At 41.2% G+C, this 14277-nt stretch overlaps 1 protein-coding gene across 1 annotated transcript in view; it reads left to right on the forward strand.

The window, feature by feature from the left end:
* The window catches only part of TGFBR2 (transforming growth factor beta receptor 2), a 66842-nt gene that overhangs the window by 13632 nt on the left and 38933 nt on the right, over positions 1-14277 (forward strand). The window lies entirely within an intron of this gene.

Consider the following 14277-nt stretch of genomic DNA (forward strand, 5'->3'; position numbering starts at 1 on the left):
TTAAAAAATTGTCTCTATTCCTATGGAGCACTTTCCTCTGGTATTTACCTAAGCTATTACTGTGTTTGTAAAGCTTGGAATTGTGTTTTGTAAGAACACTTTTTAAAACATACTGTGTTCTATATGAGTGCAGTATTTGTGAAAAATGCCAAAGTGACAGCTTTAGAGAATGAGCTGCCCATGTCACTGAACAGTTACACCAGAAACCATAACAAAGTATGCAACTGGCTCTTGATGTTTACAGGGATGCTGAGTGGTCCAGCTACTACGGCCATGTTGTGCACAGCCTCCTCAATGACAGTTGTTGAAATAGTATTTTCATGGCAAAATTATTAATCCACCTGGCATTTGATTAAAATGATCAAGGCATTTCACAGAAGCCCTTAAACATCCTGCAGACTGTTACAGATTTCTACAGTTGAGTAAGTGCCCTCCAGATGAAGGATGATGATGTGCTATATGACCAATATCCAGAAACATTCAGTGACTCTAAACTGTTAAACATCAGCTAGTATAATTTGACATAGCAGCACTCAGAAATCACAGATTAGCATCTGCTGAAGATCTTATCCTATTAAATTTAACCAATGCATGTGACAGTAAGCATCTTCTGTCCTGTGGTAGGAGGATAAGCAATGTTATGCTGTTGCCAGAAATGAACTGCACCATTTAAAAGTTTATGAGGTGTCATCATTTTTGCTTTTCATAGTTCTCAGTTGTTAGAAAAAATTGTTGAAGTAATTGGATAAAATTTGAGATATTCAGGTGAAAATTAAGAAGCAATGGAAGGTTTGCTTCTGAGCTGCTGCTTGATACGCTTGGTCTTGTGTTTCTGTCTTACCTCTTCCCGGCTTTCTCCCTGAAACAGTTCCTTCAATAGGAGTAATTGTTTTGTAGACACTTTAATTAGTTTCTTTTTTTGCAATATTTTTTCTAAACAAGCTTGTCAGTGTATATGCTGTCTTGGAGTGCTGCTGAAAGATTATGGTCTTGAGAATGACTTAAGATATAGCTTGAGAATCTGAAATAGTGGGTTTACAGAAACAATGACCATGTCAAGAGCAATTGGGAGGGGAAAACCCTAGAAATCCAACTCCATGTGTACATTTCACATTCTGAGTTTATTTACAATTTTATTCTGCCTCATCATAAACAAAGTGGAATAGTCTGCAGTCCCTCACACACCTTCAGGCAGGTAGACTAAACATTTTAGACTGGCAAGTTCCTTCCCACTGAGCTGCATCTAAGGTAGGAAATGTCCTCACCTTACGCTGTAATGCCAACCTTGCTGAGGGATGGCTGCCACAAGCAGTGAGTAATGTTGTATTGTTGCACGGAGTGAGAATTGTTGTATGCCCACATGCAGATCTTTTAGTGTTCAGGGCTAATTTTTTTCATGTGGGGGCTTACCTGTTGGACCATGCACACGTGCAGAAGAGACTGTCCTTAAAATACTCAATTTTATAGTATAGTGAATGAATTCTTCACACATGTGATTTAGAAATAATAGCAAAGATAAGGACCTTTCAGTGAAATTTCAAGGGATGTATTTATGGGTGAAAAACCTATTTATTTCAGAATGTGCAGGTTTCACCCATAGCTTTTTTTTCCTTTAAGCCCAATCAAATTTCAGCCTCAAACAGAAATGAAGTAGCTAATTACTCTTTCCCTTATTTCAGCAGGATGGTATTGCCAGCTACTGATTCACAGTCTCAAAGGTAACTGGAGGGAGTAATTTGCAAACACATTAAAAGGAACAGCTAATACCTGGGGGATAGGTTAGCAAATTTACCCTTGGCAGACAAAGGAGATGTTGGTTTGTTGGTAGAGAGACTTCTTCACCAAGAAATCTGGTAACTCTGTAACAGCATGCCACACCAGTAGGATTTCTGCAACCCAAGTCAGCAAAAGAAAGTTTTCCTAAGGTTGAATATCATTGGAAGTGTGTATTTTCATGCGTGTTCCCTCTTCTCAATACTCAGTATATAATTTCCATTAATGGTTGTGGAAGTTACATGCATCTATCAAGAAAACATATCCCCAGGGTATTCAATTCTGTTATTCTGCTTCTTTGCATGTAACTTGACAGAGACAAATATAACCATCCAAGCTACTGAATTTGAGAAGGATGTGTATTTTTCCCCAAATCCATTCAAAGTGATTCTGCTCTCAAGGGATTACATTTGAGTCTAACTTTGCTCTGATTTACTGTTTTAGCTGAGCTGATGGATTATGAAAGAGAGTAATTTCTTTTTCATAGTGTTTTTCTGAATCTGTCATTCAAAACTTGCTGTGTGGGGACAGAATGGTTCATAAACATTATTTTCCTAGAGGAAAATGGCTCCTTACAGTAAAAAGAAGCTCTGAACAGAGCTTCCGCATAAACATGTTTGCCCATCAGTGACTGACAGAGAAGCCTCTGTGTGTGTAAAGGATGTGGACTTGTTAAATGAGACTTCTTATTTGGAAACAGTTTTTCAAATAGACTAGGAAGGATGGGTTATATTCAGGTCTAGAGAAAGAAATTGCCTAGGATTCTGGTTTACCAGAATCTATAGATGATATTGTAAACTTGTACCATAGTAGGAGCATCCTTTGGTCAAGGGATGTACCATAACTTAAATTCCAGATCTCTCAAACATTCCTCAGGTTCAGAGGTCTTCAAAAAGCTAAGCAAAATGAGGTCTTTATGCTCTTTACATTAGTAAGTTGTCTTTTTATCTTAAGCTTAAACCAAAATCCCCAAGTGTTAAACTGTGACTACAAATTTTGCACCCTAAACACATCCTTGTTTTTGTTTTGTTTCCTTGTTTGTTTGTTTATGGCTGGGAGGGAGGGATAGTGGCAGTGAATGCACTTTAAAAAAATCCCACTAATACCCTCCTTTTATCTGGAAAAACAAATATTTATAAATCCCTCTGAATCATGTAACTGTGTAACGATTGCCAGCTTGAAAGCACAGTTGTCTGGTTAACCCATTTAAATGCTTATTTTGAATGGGCAGCTGTGAGTCTTTGTGTGCACACAGCTTCTCCCCATACTTACTGGTGTGTTATAAAATACCATAGAAATTCTGGTCTGGTTCAGTAGCAACAATTGTACACACATACAGTTTTCTATTGTACAAGATAGAGACTCTCCCCATGCAGAGCACATCTTTGCTTAAGGTGGACTTAAGAGCTGTGGCTGAAGCCAGTTTGCTCAATCACTTCCAATCCTGGCTGTATAGGTTGCTGAGATCATGCTTAAAGAATGTGCAGGTCCTGGTCAGAGGCACAAAGCACCCCCTAACTCATGACTTGAACATGCTCCAGCAGTTGACACAAAAGGTGCACTTGTGAAGGGCCAGTACAGAAGCGCAATATGGAGTTGTGCATGGAAAAAGATTGAGGAACTCTAGTTTGAATTCCTTCACCTAGGTAAAAAAACCCCACTGAACAGCAGGACTACAATTTAAGTTCTCCAAACGATGCCATTGTACCTAAAATCTTTTTTTATGTCTTACTTGTGCTATTTGTGCCTCTTGCGCTTCATAATTATGAAGTATTTTCTACTTGCGAATGTGACGCTTAAACCGATATTTGAACAGACGCAGCCCATTCCAATTACTGTGTTACATTTTAAGACTGCTTTTGCTTTTTTTTTTAAATCCCAAATCCATTATTTAGGTTTGGCTTCGTTTGACTAAGGTTTTGTTCCTCGGTCCACGGGATCTTGCTTCTAGTTTACAGAAAAGGAAGTGCAGTCAGAATCAGGCCCTTTGAAATCAGAGGTGGGAATTAAAGTTCAGCAAAAGTTTCAGAGCAAAAGCTGAAATGCAGGCACTGCTTTTGTCTGTCTGGGTTTATAGACTGTTTTCCCAGACTAGTGGTAGTTTCAGGTAAATGTTCATCAGACTTTTCCCCTGAAACAAAGCAGAGTTGGGGTGACTGGATGAATTTTATTTTTGTGTTCACATTACAGATCTGCAGCAAAATCAGATGTTTCACTTCAGACAGAGGATATCTGTGCTTCATAGTACTATCTGTCCCATTTATATAGTCCTTTCTCTTGAAAAAAGTGTATTCGGAAAAACAAGACTGCTCTGACTCCTTCAGCATCCTGTGTAGAGGAGACATCTGCTAGGTCTGTGTAGTGCTGAGGAAACAGTCACAGAGAGTAATACCTGTCTTCTCAGATGTCTTCCTGAAATGTTGTTAACTGACTTGAGACACCAGAAATACTTTGTCTACACTTCAGAGTCAAAATAACCTGTCGTCTACTTTCCTAGTGGATTTAAACAGCTATGTGGCCCATCCTGAGGTGCCTCTGCAAATATTTCTAGGGAGAAATATCAATTTTTGGAGTGCTCCCCAAAGTGTCATAGCCCATGCGGATGAGTCCTAGGCAAGTCCCATCTGCCCTTGCAGTGACGATGCTTGGCAGAAAAGAATAACTGCAGAGCCCTTGTTTCCTCTCCTGGAAGGGCTGTGACATCTCCTGTCTCAGGACAAGCGGCATTTGAAAGCAGACTGCGCTCAGGTTGGAGACGGCAGCAGAGAGCAGGTCCCCCATGTCCCTGGTGCGGTGAGCAGCCTGACCTTGCCCCAGAAGTAACTGCAGCCATAGATCCACAGAGACTTTTCTGTGCCCTCAGCAGTGCTGCTGCTGTTGAAATACGCAGTTTAGCATTACCCTAGCCGTGGGTTCCCGCTCCTCATACCACATTCTTTATTGTGTTTTTGTAGTCAGATAGTTGTCTAGACTGGAGAACTGTTCTGGGTCAAACTGGCCTTTTGGAGGGGGAGGAAGGTGTGATAGGGTGCGGTCTGATTCCTCTGTGAGGGAGGAGAAAGTACAGTGAGGGACGTGAACAAATAGCCAGAGCAGGGGAGCAGCACTGCTGTTTTTTGCAAACTGAAACTGTTTGCGCAGATATTTTCTGCATGGCCTCACTAGAGAGAAAAGGAAAAGGGAAGATCTTTTGTGTTCCCAATGCTTAAGTAACAAATTAGTCATTTTTCTTAAAATGGTCCAAGGACTTCTGCATGAGGCAGACAGTTGTTGTTGTCAGAATGTGCATTGTCTTGCACCAAAAAGGAATGACACCAGAAATAAGATGTCAGAAAAGGTGTGTGAGTGTGAAGGAGGCTCTGCAGTGGCGTCCCCAAAGGAGTGATCCACTGAGGGCTCTGGAAAGCTGCATGTGGCAGGAGCCTTTCAAAAAGGAAGATGAGTATGGCCTTATGCCTTCCAAAACCTGTCTGGGAAGTGTGTCAGTAGTTTTAAGGAGATATTACTAAAAGCAAATAAAATTAAAAATAAAAGCATGAAACGGCAAATACAGGAGTGATACTTTTTCTGATTCACTAAGCAACTTAGCTGTATCAAAGGGAACCTGGGGGAGTCAGACGTAACTTTGAATTTCCTGTTTTGTGTGATTTGTCACAGTCTTAATGTCTTCATTTGCACTAGTTTAAAAAGCAAACAAAAATCTCCCCCCCAAAACTAACGTATTTCATGACCTTTCCTGGAGGTTCTTCTCTGAGACCAGAGAGGGTTTGCAAGTGCCTGCCAGTCTCCTGAGTGAAAGAACACTCTTAATCGACATCTGCTTGTCTGTATTAACTCTTCATAAGGTACAGCAGCTGCTTTTAGGTATTATTTACACAGTTCCGTCTACATTTTAGTTATCTTAGTCTGCTCTTTTGAATACATTAGAGGCCAGCGGACATATATTTAGCAAGAGTTTAACTGTAGCAAGAGTTAACTTTAGCAAGAGTTAGCTGTAGTTTCAGGAGAAAGATTTGGCTTTTTGCCACCTAAGTTGCTGCATGCTGCCAGTGTAGAGATCAGTCTTTAAATCATTACCATTTTGCATTTGGAAGAGATGATTTTCTGCCGTCTATCTAACCTTCCTTGTTCCTGTTGAAAATGCTGCAGTTAGATAGTCAAGTAATATTATGACAGCTTTTTCCACATACAGAATTCAAACCTCTTGAACTTATAGTTGATTTAAACATAATTGAGTGAGCCACAGCAACTTTGTGTGTGGTAATTCTCAATTCTGATGCTGGCTAGACTTGTTCCTAATATAACCTATACTGAGGTAAATCAGCTTTAAAAGGATTTGAAGATCCACATGCAAAACTAAAACCTCCACCCCCTTTAATTTAATAAGTTAAACTCATGTGGTAGTGTGTATGCCAAGCCAGCACTTAGTTACTTGAAGCTGTTTGGAAAGTTAAGCATGACAAGACCATATGCTAAATATGAGTAAAGCCCTGTAGGAGTGTCATTTGCGAACGTTTGGTCAAGCAAGTACGTTACTATTTTTGATTTCTGTGTGGCTTTGGTTGCGCAGTGGTCTGTGGGAGCTGAGGGCAGGACTCCATCTGCACAGCATGCTTTGTGGCTGCCTGCTCTAGTGTGGCAGTGATGAGCCGGCACGACAGTTGTCTGTGTAAGGGAGAAGTAGGAACTGTATCCATGTGCACACCTACTCTGTCCATCACAGGTACCACACCGGCAATTCCCCATGGGAAGGCCGGTAGCGTTTGGCAATACAGTATAGCAGGAAGCTCATAACACTTTTGAAGTTAGCCTGTTTGCCCCTACTGTAGATCCCAATGTGTTCTGCTGCTCAGAAGTTTAGCAGAAGATGCAGTCACTTGCCCTGTGGTGTAGACTTTGAAACTTCTCTGCCTTCCTCCCACCTGTAGACTGTCCAATGAGGATGCCCCTAAAAAAGCAGACAAGCTTTGTCTTTGTGTTAAGCACATATCACAAGACACACACTCAGGACTGCTAGTAAGTAATAAAGGGATGCCTTTAGGTAAGCAGCGCCGATACCTTAAGAACAGGATTCATTTTGGGGGGATCTCATGGGGTTTTCAGCTTGTATGTGGCACCGAGCACATTCAATAACCTTGCAGACAAACTGAAGAGCCAGGATGTGTCTCTATGGAATACTTCATGGCTAATAGAAATAGCTTGGCCATAACGTTGTTAGAAAATGTCCTAAAGGACTGTTCCACCTGTACTGGGTGGGCTCCTGGATTTCTTTGTTGGAAACTGGGAGTTTAATAAATAGGCCCTTGAAAATAGGGTTGAATGACTCTTTAAGGTGGACATTCCTCATTTCTCTTGTAGTAAGAGAGGCAAAGTGAAGAAATGTAAGCTAAGCTTTTGGAGGGAATATGTGCCTCTTTCAGGACAAATGATTCACCTTCCCCAAATGCCATTATGAAGAATGAAGAGCCCTATCATATTTTGAAGTGGGTTGATGGTGGTGGTGTGCCTGTTGAGGGGGCAGGAGTGGAGAAGCATGTGTCTATAAACAGGCTTTCTTAACTAGCTGAAGGGAGAGGTACGATGGGTTCAGAAACTCCATTCAACCTACTTAGAAGATTCAATTGCATGGTTTTGTTCTGGTGAGGCTCTGTAGCTGAGAGTGGAGGCACATTTGTGTTTTTCTGAGTCAGAATTGTTCCTAATTGTGTATGTTTTAAATGTTGGGGGTTTTGCCACAGAGACTCTTCTGTCATGAAAAAAATCTTTGCTTCCTTCTATATCACAGAAATAACTGTATAATGCTTGAATGACTACTGTCTATTTTCAGAGCATATAAATTGGAAAAATAATATTTGTACAAAGCTGAAATGTTTATACTCTTTCAGCCTGTTTCAAGTGAACTTATGGCAGCTTTCACTGGGCAGGCAAGAATACAAAAGGAGGTTAAGTTGCAGGATATGCTTTTTAATGGACAGGTCAGAATTAGCTATGCAAATGTCAGTCCTGAACCATGAATCATGCTTATTCCAACAAAGCAGGAAAGCTGTTTTTCGTAATCTTGTGAACCAGATGAGCATTCCTGTATTCTATACTCGCTATACATCTGAAGTCACAGAAAGAGTTAACTACCAAAGACAGCTTCCAGTAAATTCCAAACTTAATGCATTATGCAGAAAAAAACTAGACCCTGTGGTCATAGTTGAATAAATTGATCTTCATTTTATATCACATACGGTTCTCCAGTGCCGTGTGCTGTTTACCGTCTGTGTTAGGGAGGCTGCGGGTTGAAGTCAGGAGAAGATGAAATGTCCCTTTGAGTGCCCTATGGGAAGCCATCATTTAGATTTTTTTTGAGCCTTTTTGCCTGGAGACAATATTCTTTTGTTCTGCCTACCATGGAGTGCTAAACAGTGGCCAGAAAATGTGGAGGAGAGCAGCGAGTTAAAAATATGCAGGTAAAAATCCATCTCATTACTTGAAGCATCACAATAATGTTATTTTTATTCCCTGTTTTCAGAATGTGCTCACACTTCTATTGTGAGTGCTGAGCTGGAGTCTCCTCACACCTGCGCTACTGTCGGTCAGGAGTCAGGGCAGCGAGCTCCGTTCTTAGGCGTGTTTGAGGCAGTTCACTGCCATGCCCTGTACCAGTGAGAAGAGCCCAGACCATGACTGAAACTGCCAATGCTAGCTCATTTCGGAAGTAGTGGATAAAAATAGTGTTATTTTAATGCTTTAAATACAAGAATGATTTTGTATCTTCAAGATCTGCAGCTTAGTATGCTGTTCCCTCCCTTATTTTCTCTGGTTGTGTCCCTCCCCGCAAGGTCCTGCCAAATTTGATTCTGTTTCTGTGTCAGTGCCTGCAGCAATTCCTGCAGCAAAGTTTTGCCAGTTCCACTTGCTGTTAAAAGCCAGGCACTTCCACTGCTGAGACGAGTTAAATGAAGTTTTCTAACTCCAGCTCCTTCTCCTTTTGTTTTCTCCCTCTGCATGTACCCTCCTCTGCTCCTTGCCTGCCAGTAGGTGGGAAATAATGGTTTCCCAGATTTCAGTGCAGTCCATCAGTGGGAAGTGGCCTTCCCACTCTGAACGCGTTCTTCTGCTTTGGCCTTCCTTCAGCTGGGGGTGGCCAAGCTATTTCTGGCTAGGTCTAGCTTCTCAGAATGGCTTACCGAATCTGCCCTCTTCTTTCCCAGTAGACTAATTGGGTATGGCTGAAGAGCAGGTTGTAGCCCACATAAACTGTTTGAAGGTTTGTTGGACCCCACCAGACCGTTCTTTCCCTCCATCTCAATGCACCTACTTTGTGATAGGATGCAGGGCTGTACGTGTGTCTCGTTGCATTAACGGTTGTATTGTTGCCACCTGATAGGTGTGACTTGCATTTATTTCAAGAGCCATTACGTGATAGGGAGAAGCCATGACATGCATCTCCTCCAAATATTTCACGAAGAAGTGTGTTCATAAAAAGGAAGTTATTTTGGTCTTTATCCTTTGCAGAGCCTTGATGAGGTTTGATCAGGCAGGAAAGCAACACAAAGGTCCCAACCACTTTGCAAACAAAAGTGCGATCAGTACACTTAAAGGCATGTCTTTAAGAACCGAGACTAAGGCAGCTGTTGTGCTAGGCTGGAAGGCTGAAGATCAAAAGGAAACCTAAGAGGTGAAACACCTTCCAAGGCAAAAAAGGGAGCACAATGCTAGGGACAGACCAGGGTGATGTCAGTGATCTGTGACTATATATGATACAGGTCAAGGCAGAGACATTCTACAGAAGAATCTGTAGGAATGTGGTTTTCTGGAGTCCTGCCACAGGGACAGTTAAATATCTGGTGAGCTAAACATTTATGGAACCTGTTTTCCTCTGACATATTTTAGTTGTATGCAAAAGATAGCCCATATTTGGCTTTACAGAGGCTGTCCCAGCACTCTTGATAGTAATTGTTGTTAATCTTAATAGAAACAGTCACAGAAGTCCTGTGCCCATGGCAATCCTACTGGGGTAAATCATAGTTGAGATAAAGGACTGCAGCCCAAAGCAGGGTTCGAGACAATATAAACATAGTGAGTATGGGAATATGTGTCACAGAGTGACACTCCATTTCAACTCATGACGGCATTAAGCTCAGAATTGGCAGCAGTAACTGAAAAATTGAAAATACATATTTCATAGGGTTACCCCTGAAGGTATTGCCATGGGAGTTACTAGGCAATCTGCAGTGTTGCCAGTTCCTGTGATTTTATGATGAGTCATATGATGAGTCATTTTCCTTGAAGATCAAGCTCCTGGATTCCAGTGATTTATTTTCTTTTTATCTTTTCATTCTGTAAGTTAGACAGTAATTCCAACCCTCCCTGCTTATGGCCAAAGTTTCAAAACATGGCTCAGATGCACTCTAGGAGTCCAGGTGGCAATGGCAAATAAGGAGGAACCCAGCAGTTGGTTTTTGGTTGGGTTTTGGGTTGGTTTTTTTTTTCCTTCCTTTATTTCTTCTATCTCTCTGGCTAGTCTTGTGATTTTGTAACTCATGATTTTTGATTCTTTGGCATTGATTATGGTTCTATCTTTTCTTTCTTGTATTACTGCACTGAACATAGTAAGTATAATTAAGAATAACCATCAGGATATATCCAGGTCTTAAAAGAAAAGCTTGGATCACTCATTTTCATTGACTCCTTCCCTCCTGCAGTTGATTCATCAATATCTGTAAGGCAAAGAATGTGCTTTTGCACCATCACATCTCCGCTTCCATGATGCTGGCACTGTCCCCATCACTATCAAAGTTCTGCTGAGGTTATAGGTTGTGTGCTGGGGTGGTAGGCAAAATAGAAAAAATGCTGTCTTTAGTACTGTTAATGCAAAACCTGGTGTCTTTCTGTTGGATGAGAAGGTAATACAGCTAGGACATTCTTCCTAGCTGCTACTGTGCTTTCCAGCCACTGAGACATGATGTCGTGGAGCTGTGCTCTTTGGGAGAACAAGGACAATCTCCTCCAAGGCTTTCTGATAAAGGCATCCTCCTCCTTGCAGATTTCCATGATGCAGCGGAATCAAGTCTTAAATTCAAGCCTCTCCCATCAGGTGGAATTCTTTCACAGCAGCTGAGTAGTTGAGTTCCCATCCCAACATCTCCCTCAGCAATTTTTTTTTTTTTTTTAAAGGGATGGGGTGTCTCTGCTCAGCAGTGCTATTTTACATGTATACATGTGCCAGAGGCACTGGATGACAGAAGAGAAATGCAGTAACTATTTTTACAAGATAGGAGTAAGAGAAATTGGCTGCTGTTTCTGAAATGCATCCTAAAACATAAATAAAGCTTTCCAGTGTAGATATTCCCAGAAAGACAGCATGTGGGTTTGGGCTTTATTTAAATGTGTTGGCTTTTGTGAGTTCTGTAATGGTACTAAAAAATAAGAGGAATGTAAACTATAGCCTGAGGCCTCAATGAAAGTTGCACATCTACAAACAGACACAAAGCAAACAACTTCAAGACAGTCGATAGATTTTGGGTGAGGCATACTGTTTATAAGGTCCTGAGAAATCGTAAAAAAGATGTGAACCATAGAGTAAAAATGTTGTCCTGCAAGCTTGGCTCCACCAGAATCCATGGAGTTGATATTTCCTATGTGGCTGCTCTGGTGTCTCTTCCATAATATCCATCCCACATGCTGGCTTGTATGCTCCATGCATTTTAACCACGGTGACTGATCTACGCTGAACTGGTTGGTTGAAAGCCTCATAGCAAAGAAACCGCAGTCTTTTATTTGGAGCCTTCTCCATGGACAAGGAAGCAAGGAAAGCTAGAATTAGGCTTCCTGTAGAAGTCAGAATAAGAAAACTAACATTAGAGAATAGATGGCAAAACTCACATTTTAGGAGACAAGCACAAATCCTAGGATTACTTTCTTCAAATTTGCAAATCTGTGTTTTCTCCGTTGACTTTCCCATTATATCCACTCTTTTTTTCATGCAAAATGAAAGGTTGCTGCTGTCCACAGTGTTCAAGTGACTTTGGTTGTCTGAATGGTACAATACCTTGAGGAGTTGGCTCATGTGGTATGAAGTGCACAACAGGATAGTCAAGCACTTTTAGAGATGGACATTCAAGTGACTATGAGAAGAGGAGCAACCTTGCTGGTTGTGAACCACTCACTGTTTGTGGGCCCCTCAGGGAATGAGTGAACACACTTCCCTAGGGAAGAACGCTACCAACTTGTCATTCTCCAGGCAGGATTTTGTCAATTAGAGACAGGTCTGAGTTTGTATGACTTGGAAAGAGACCAATCTTTCCTGGATTTCTAAGTCCTCAGAGTCTAATAGCAGGCTGTGGTCAGAAGAGAGTGATGCTGAGGTTCACGTCCGACTCCAGATTAGTCTCAGGCCCTTTGCAGAGGTTGATTTCAGCATCAGTCTGGTAGGGGAAAGTCAAACTTGGCTTTAACCCAGTTAGTTTGGACCTAGATGGGTTACCAGAGTGGGCAAAGCTGAGCTGTATTAATGAACAACAAACCAACACCTGCTAGAGCAATGTGACACTATTAGGGAAAGTAAACGGCAGTCTCAGTTTAAATCAAATGCTGAAGGCTGGAAGAAAGTTTGTCCACCTGGGCAGTTTATTCAGTACCTTGAACTGCCAGAGGAATTAATAGAGAAGTACTGTACTCTTAGCCTCTATTACAAGAATTTTTGGAAGAAAATTCAAGCGTAGTCAGTTCTGGAAGTCCTAAAACCCCATTAGCTTTTCCCATTAATCTAACCTGTTGAGAAATTAGGTGGGCCTAACTACCCAGTCTTTTGCTAGTAATTGAATTAAGTAAGGCCTACCAGTGTAACTTAGAAACTTAAGGTTTGTATCCTTGCAGTGGATTGCTGTATTCCAGATAGTTGGGGGTTTTTTTGGTTGGTATTTGTTTCTTTTTTTTTTTTTTTTTTTTAATAAAGTTACTTGATTTGGAGATCCCTCTTTGGAAGAGGTCCAAACATATTTTCATATGTTTGTTCCAGTGGGTGAGTCTTGGCAGAACCTGGCATGGCTGGGGATGGCACAGGAACGAGCCCTGCCTCTCAACAAACATAATGTGCTTGAACCAGTTTACCAAAGGACTGGCCTTCATGTGGCTTTTGGCTCCAGTGCTGCAGGCACTAGAGAGGACTGAGTCGTGTCGGTGGCAGAGGTATCCATCGTGACACAGCTGCCCAGTGAAACACAGAGCCATATGAGCTCAGAGCTGAAAGCAGTGTAGATGCAGCTAAAGTCTTTGCAGTTGAGCGGCAGATGTCTTTCCCCTGTGCTCAGTTGTGAGCTGCTTGGCACCCTGCCACAGGTTTCCTGTGTGAACTTGGGTGAGTCACTTCATCTCTCCCTTGATATTTGTCTATATAGTTCATCCAGGCTTTTAGGATGATAGATTGTCTCTTACTGGGTAGAGGGACAGTCCCTCATTATCAGGTTGTTCTGATTATTACTGGAACCTAGATAAATCAATACAGCTATTAGTTTCTCTTCAACATGTGGTAAATAAGAGGTATCATCCAGAAGAGAGGAGCAATTTGCCATAATGGTGATTATATCAACACATATTTTATAGAACGCTAGATTCAAGACCTTTTGAGTTCCTGCCACACCTACTTCAATGAGGCTTTGTTCTTCTGCACAGCTTCTAGGAGTTGTTGCAACACAAATAATTAAGAACAAGAAATGTTTACCTAGGGCTTCAAATTCAGCCAGCCTGTAACATACTGCCAGCATTCTCCAAGTGAGTAAGTGCTCCCAGTGAGCTCATCATAACCCTCCCCTCTGTGTAGGAGCTTCTTCTGTACCATTAAAATCATTTGGAGTTTTGCCACTGATTACAATGGCAGTAAGATCAGAGACATTTGGTCAGTACCAGAGTGTGCTAGTGGTGAGAAGGATGTGTGATTTGGATGAAGAGGGAAGACTTTTCTCTCACAATGGCTCAGAATCCATTGAAAATGTTAGCAAAAGGCCTTTTTATTTCCTTCTGGAAAAAGCATGTTTAATTCCTGTAATAAAATATTCTAATGGTAGTAAATAGTGAAGTTCTAGAATGAAAAAATTGATTTCTCAGCTAATGGAGGAGAGAGGGGGAAATTACGAATCCCTGGTTGCCTATTATTGGTTGACTAGCAACATTTGGCCACAGAGAGCAATATGAACACAGTTTTAACACATAGGTGGCTACAAGAGAAGGGTTGTGCTATATGAAGCCCAGTATCTCCTTAAAGTGGTTCAACCTACTTTTCCAAATATATTACAAAGTGAGTCAGACTGAAACTGTTGTAGATAGTCTGCTCCACTTCAGATAGTTGCATATTCATTTTAGCTTTAGAAAAAAGTTTATGTTGGCATTTTCTGTTCCTTGTAGTCACGCTGGCTTTTCAAAATACTTTTTGAACTAAAAATATGTTTCCTGAAATTCATATACTGGGACAAAAAATATCTCTTCCCTTACTGTTACCACACTGAAGCAGATTGCAAG

The sequence above is a fragment of the Pelecanus crispus genome, chromosome 2, assembly GCF_030463565.1.
Source record: "Pelecanus crispus isolate bPelCri1 chromosome 2, bPelCri1.pri, whole genome shotgun sequence".
Lineage (NCBI taxonomy): Eukaryota > Metazoa > Chordata > Aves > Pelecaniformes > Pelecanidae > Pelecanus > Pelecanus crispus.